Source organism: Pseudophryne corroboree, chromosome 7 (genome assembly GCF_028390025.1).
Source record: "Pseudophryne corroboree isolate aPseCor3 chromosome 7, aPseCor3.hap2, whole genome shotgun sequence".
NCBI lineage: Eukaryota > Metazoa > Chordata > Amphibia > Anura > Myobatrachidae > Pseudophryne > Pseudophryne corroboree.
The window spans coordinates 449,877,780-449,883,597 of NC_086450.1; positions in this window are offsets into that span (position 1 = coordinate 449,877,780).

Consider the following 5,818-nt stretch of genomic DNA (forward strand, 5'->3'; position numbering starts at 1 on the left):
ATGGAAGACACCTTACGCCCTTCAAGGTTTGGCACCGACCAATACCTGCCGGTGACCTTTCCAGTTTCGGAGGAGCTGGATGCGCTCATAACGACAGCCTGGAAGCATCCAGACGCAAAATTTCAGGTATCAAGAAAACTGTTGTCTTCCTATCCTTTTCCCGCAGATAGCAGAACGCGTTATGAGACCTCTCCGATTGTGGATCCTTCGGTGTCTCATTTGTCCAAAAAGACAGTCCTGCCTGTTCCGGGGGCAACTTCACTTAAGGAGGCGTCAGATAGGAAGTTGGAATCTACCTTAAAGAATATTTACTCTGCGGCAGGGGTATTACATCGCCCGGCGCAGGTAGGTTGTTGGGTCAACAAGGCGATCGAAGCTTGGGCGGAACATTTGTCCTCTGGAATTCGTGACGAATTACCGGCGGATCAATTGATAGAGTTGGCGGAACACATCCGTGAATCAGCCCTTTATCTTTGCGAAGCGTCCAAGGACATAGGTGTTCTCGGAGCTAGAATTTCCGCTTTAGCAATTGCGGCCCGCAGAGCTCTATGGCTCCGGCATTGGCATGCAGATACGGAATCCAAAAGGGCGGCAGAGGCGTTGCCCTTTACGGGTGAGTTTCTGTTTGGTAAGGATCTGGATGCCTGGATCTCTACGGCCACCGGGGGTAGGTCGGCTTATCTTCCTTCTGCTGCTCCAGCCGCTCGCAGGCCATATAGGGGTCCCTCTTTTCGATCCTTTCGTGCCCCTTCCAGGTTTCGAGGACAGGCCAGGGGTGGAGCTTCTACCTTCCGTGGCCATAGAGGTAGAGGCGGCGGCAGGGGTAGAGGTTCCGCAGCCTCAGCCCAGTCAGACGTTAAGTCCTCTACCACTGCCACCGCATGACGGGCCTCCCTCCCACCTGGGAGATCACAGGGTGGGAGCTCGTTTGTGGGATTTCAAGGAGGTCTGGATACAGTCCTGCCCAGATGCTTGGGCCGGGATCTAATCACTTGCGGTTACAAGCTCGTTTTTCAGGAGCAACCGCCCCAGCGGTTCTTTACCACGGGTTTGCCAGTTTCCGACAACCGGGGAGTTGCCTTACAAGCCGCAGTCCAGAAGCTTCTATCCGCAAGGGTAGTGATCTCTGTTCCCTCGCATCATCGGAAACAGGGCTATTACTCAAGCCTGTTTCTAGTACCGAAGCCGTACGGCTCGGTCAGACCAATCCTGAACTTGAAAGATCTCAATCCGTATTTGAAGGTATTCAAGTTCAAGATGGAGTCCCTCCAGTCTGTTATTGCGGGGTTGGAAAAAGACGAGTTTCTGGCATCCTTAGACATCAAGGACGCATACTTACATGTTCCCATTTGGCCTCCTCATCATGCTTTTCTCCGGTTCACAATACAGGACGCTCATTTACAGTTCCAGGCCCTTCCTTTCGGTCTCTCTTCTGCTCCCAGAGTGTTCACAAAGGTCATGGCGGTAATGATGGCCCTACTTCGGAAGCAGGGTGTGACAATTGTTCCCTATCTGGACGATCTGCTAATAAAAGCAAGCTCAGCAGAACGGTTACTTCAGAATATCCGGATGACACAGGACCTTCTGATTCGACACGGGTGGATCCTGAATTTCCCGAAGTCTCACTTATGCCCCTCACAACGGCTGTTGTTTCTGGGAATAATTCTCGACACAGTCCATCAGAGGGTTTTCCTTCCGCAGGACAAGATACTGTCTCTGCAGACACTGGTAAGATTGGTCCTTCAACACCGTCGGGTGTCAGTGTATCTGTGCATTCGCCTGCTGGGAAAGATGGTAGCAGCGTTCGAAGCTCTTCCGTACGGTCGCTTCCACTCTCGACCGTTTCAGCTGTGTCTTCTAAATCAGTGGTCAGGATCTCATCTGTTCCTTCATCAGCGGGTGACGTTATCTCCAAAGGCACAGTCGTCGCTGCTCTGGTGGCTCCAGTCGACCCATCTGTTGGAAGGAAGACGGTTCGGCATATGGGATTGGACTCTCCTCACCACTGACGCCAGTCTGCGAGGCTGGGGGGCAGTGACCCTGGGACATCGGTTTCAGGGGCGCTGGTCAATCCACGAATCCGCTCTCCCCATAAACATTCTCGAACTAAGGGCGGTGTACAACGCCCTGCTTCAGGCACATCACCTCGTGCGCGGTCGAGTGGTCAGAGTTCAGTCCGACAACGCCACGACGGTAGCGTACATCAACCGTCAGGGCGGCACTCGCAGCCGCGCGGCGATGAGGGAGGCCACCAACATCCTTCTCTGGGCGGAGAAGTATGCTCTGTCCTTCTCGGCGATATTCATTCCGGGAGTAGACAATTGGGAAGCCGACTATCTAAGCCGACAGGACATGCACCCGGGAGAGTGGTCGCTACATCCCCAGGTGTTTTGGCAACTGGTACGTCGGTGGGGAAAACCACAGATCGACCTCATGGCGTCCCGCCAGAACCATCAGTTGCCTCTTTATTACTCTCGGACAAGGGACCCGGCGGCGGCGGGCGTGGATGCCCTCACGGCTCCTTGGAATTTCCGGTTCGTTTACCTCTTTCCTCCTTTCCCGCTGTTGCCGAAGGTTCTGCAACGCATCAAGAGGGAAGACGCTCTGGTCCTCCTAGTGGCTCCGGATTGGCCACGCAGGGTTTGGTACTCCACCCTGCATCTGTTGTCGGTGGCCGAGCCTTGGCCCCTGCCACTACGAGATGACCTTCTACAACAGGGTCCTTTTCTTTATCCAGACTTACGCAGGCTACGTTTGACGGCGTGGCTGTTGAGAAAGCCATCTTGACAAGCAAGGGGATTCCTCGTACAGTTATACCTACTATGCTTCGGGCTAGAAAGTCAGTTACATCTTCTCACTACTACCGCATTTGGAAGGCTTATGTAGCATGGTGTGAACGTCGAGAATTTTCTCCTTCCGTGTATAGCTTAGCCCTTCTTCTCCGTTTTTTGCAGGCGGGTTTTTCAGCAGGCCTAAGACTGGGTTCGCTAAAGGTGCAGGTCTCTGCTCTTTCGGTTTTCTTCCAGAAAAAGTTAGCCTTGCTGCCGGAGGTTCAGACCTTCTTTCAAGGGGTTCTTCGAATACAGCCTCCCTTCCGTCCTCCGACAGCGCCATGGGACCTCAGTCTGGTCCTGTCTTTTCTGCAGTCTTCATTGTTTGAGCCCCTGGAATCAGTAGAGATAAAATATCTAACCTGGAAGGTGGTTCTTCTCCTGGCGCTGGCTTCAGCTAGACGGGTGTCGGAACTGGGGGCTCTCTCTTGTAGGTCTCCTTACCTGGTGTTTCATGCGGATAGGGCCGAGCTTCGTACTCGTATGTCCTTTCTACCTAAGGTGGTGTCTGATTTTCACATCAATCAGCCGCTTGTGGTCCCGGCCCTCTCGGGGGACTCTCCGGATGCGAGATCATTGGACGTTGTAAGGGCGCTCAAGATCTATGTGGATAGGACTTCAGCTATTCGGAAGTCAGATTCCTTATTTGTTCTCTATGATGCTGCTCGCCGTGGTTGGCCGGCCTCTAAGCAAACCTTGTCTCGATGGATTCGACTGACCATCAGACAAGCTTATTTGGCAGCTTCTCGGGAACCTCCATCTTCCATTTCAGCACACTCCACGCGCTCTGTGGGACCTTCGTGGGCGGCTGCCGGGGGGGTCTCTATAACTACTTTATGTCGGGCGGCTACTTGGTCCGGCCGTCATACGTTTGTCAAATTCTACAAGTTTGACACTTTTGCGGCCTCTGCATCTCAGTTTGGCCGAGTGGTTTTACAGGACTCTCAGCGCTCTCCCACCCGTTCTGGGAGCTCTGGGACGTCCCCAATTGTAACTAGGCTCCAGTGGCCCCTAGTGGATGAAGGAGAAATCAGGATTTTGGTACTTACCGATAAATCCCTTTCTCCGATTCCACAGGGGCCACTGGACGCCCACCCAGCGCTGTTTCCTCCTTGTTTTTTGCTTAACGGTTTGCGGTTCAATAAATGACCGCTTGTTGAGTTCAGGTTAGCCTGTTTTTTGTTAGGTTCTGTTCCAGGTTTAGTTTGGGTTGTCCTGGTTTACTGGACGTCGTTAACCTCCTCTACCTTAAGGTTTTATTTATTACAGCTCTCCTTGGGCACAGTTTTACGTAGACTGGCTTGGAGGGGAGATAGTAGGGGAGGAGCTAGCCACAGGGTTAGAGTTTTTAAAGTGCCAGCTCCCAATTACTGCCTACTATTTCCCCATTGTAACTACGCTCCAGTGGCCCCTGTGGAATCGGAGAAAGGGATTTATCGGTAAGTACCAAAATCCTGATTTTGTATCACTCGGGTGCACATACAATCGCACATTTGCACATCTAAAATACACTCCCCGGTGGGCAGCGACTATGCGAACGCAGGACTGAATGACCCCCATGATTTTGCCCATCTGCTAACAAAGTTGCTGCTACGATCAGGTCTGAATTAGACCCAATGCCCACATGTATATACTGCTGCACCTGTGTATAATGCCCACATGCACCCTTTGGCTCATATATGACAATGGCAGTATAGGACGCTGTGACACAGCACTGACACTATAGGACGTTGTGACGCAGCACGGGCACTATAGGACACTGTGGTGCAGCACTGGCACTACAGGGCACTATGACACAGCACTGACAATACAGGACACACGCAGTACCGACACTATAGGATACTGTGACGCAGAACGGGCACTGTAGGACATTGTGACAAAGCACGGGCACTATAGGACACTGTGACGCAGCACTGACACTACAGGACAATGTGACACAGCACTGACACTAATGGACACGGCACTGACACTATAGGACACTGTGACGCAGAACTGGCATTATAGGACACTTACGCAGTATTGACACTATAGGACACTGTGACACAACGGACACTATAGAACGCTGTGACGCAGCATGGGCACTATAGGACGTTGTGACAAAGCATGGGCACTATACGTCACTGTGACGCAGCACTGACAATTCAGGACAATGTGATGCAGCACTGACACTTGAGGACAATGTGATGCAGCACTGACACTAATGGACACGACACTGACACTATAGGACACTGAGATGCAGCACTTGCACTATAGGGCACTGTGACGCAGCACTGACAATTCAGGACAATGTGATGCAGCACTGACACTTGAGGACAATGTGATGCAGCACTGACACTAATGGACACGACACTGACACTATAGGACACTGTGATGCAGCACTTGCACTATAGGGCACTGTGACGCAGCACTGACACTATAGGACACTTATGCAGTACTGGCACTATAGGACACTGTGACGCACAATGGACACTATAGGACGCTGTGACACAGCATGGGCACTATAGGATGTTGTGACAAAGTACAGGCACTATAGGACACTGTGATGCAGCACTGATACTACAGGACAATGGGGGTCATTCCGAGTTGATCGCACGTAGCAACTGTTTGCTGCTCGTGCGATCAACTTGACGCCGCCTATGGGAGAGTGTATTTTAGCATAGCAGGGCTGTGATCGCTTGTGCAGCCCTGCTATGCTAAACAAGATTCCTGTAAAACAAGACCAGGGTCAGACCTACTTACCCTGTGCAACGGATCCAGCGACGAAAGTCCCGTGACTGACGTCAGACATCCGCCCTCCAAACGCCTGGACACACCTGCGTTCGGATCTCCACGCCCGGAAAACGGTGAGTAGACGCCCCGGAACGCCTCCCCACTGTCAATGTTCTTGCGATTGCGCCAGCGATCACTTTCTTCTTTCTTCTGGTCATTGCCGTGCGCATTGCGGACGCCGCCCATGCGCATTTCTGACCCGTTCGCACCACAGCGAA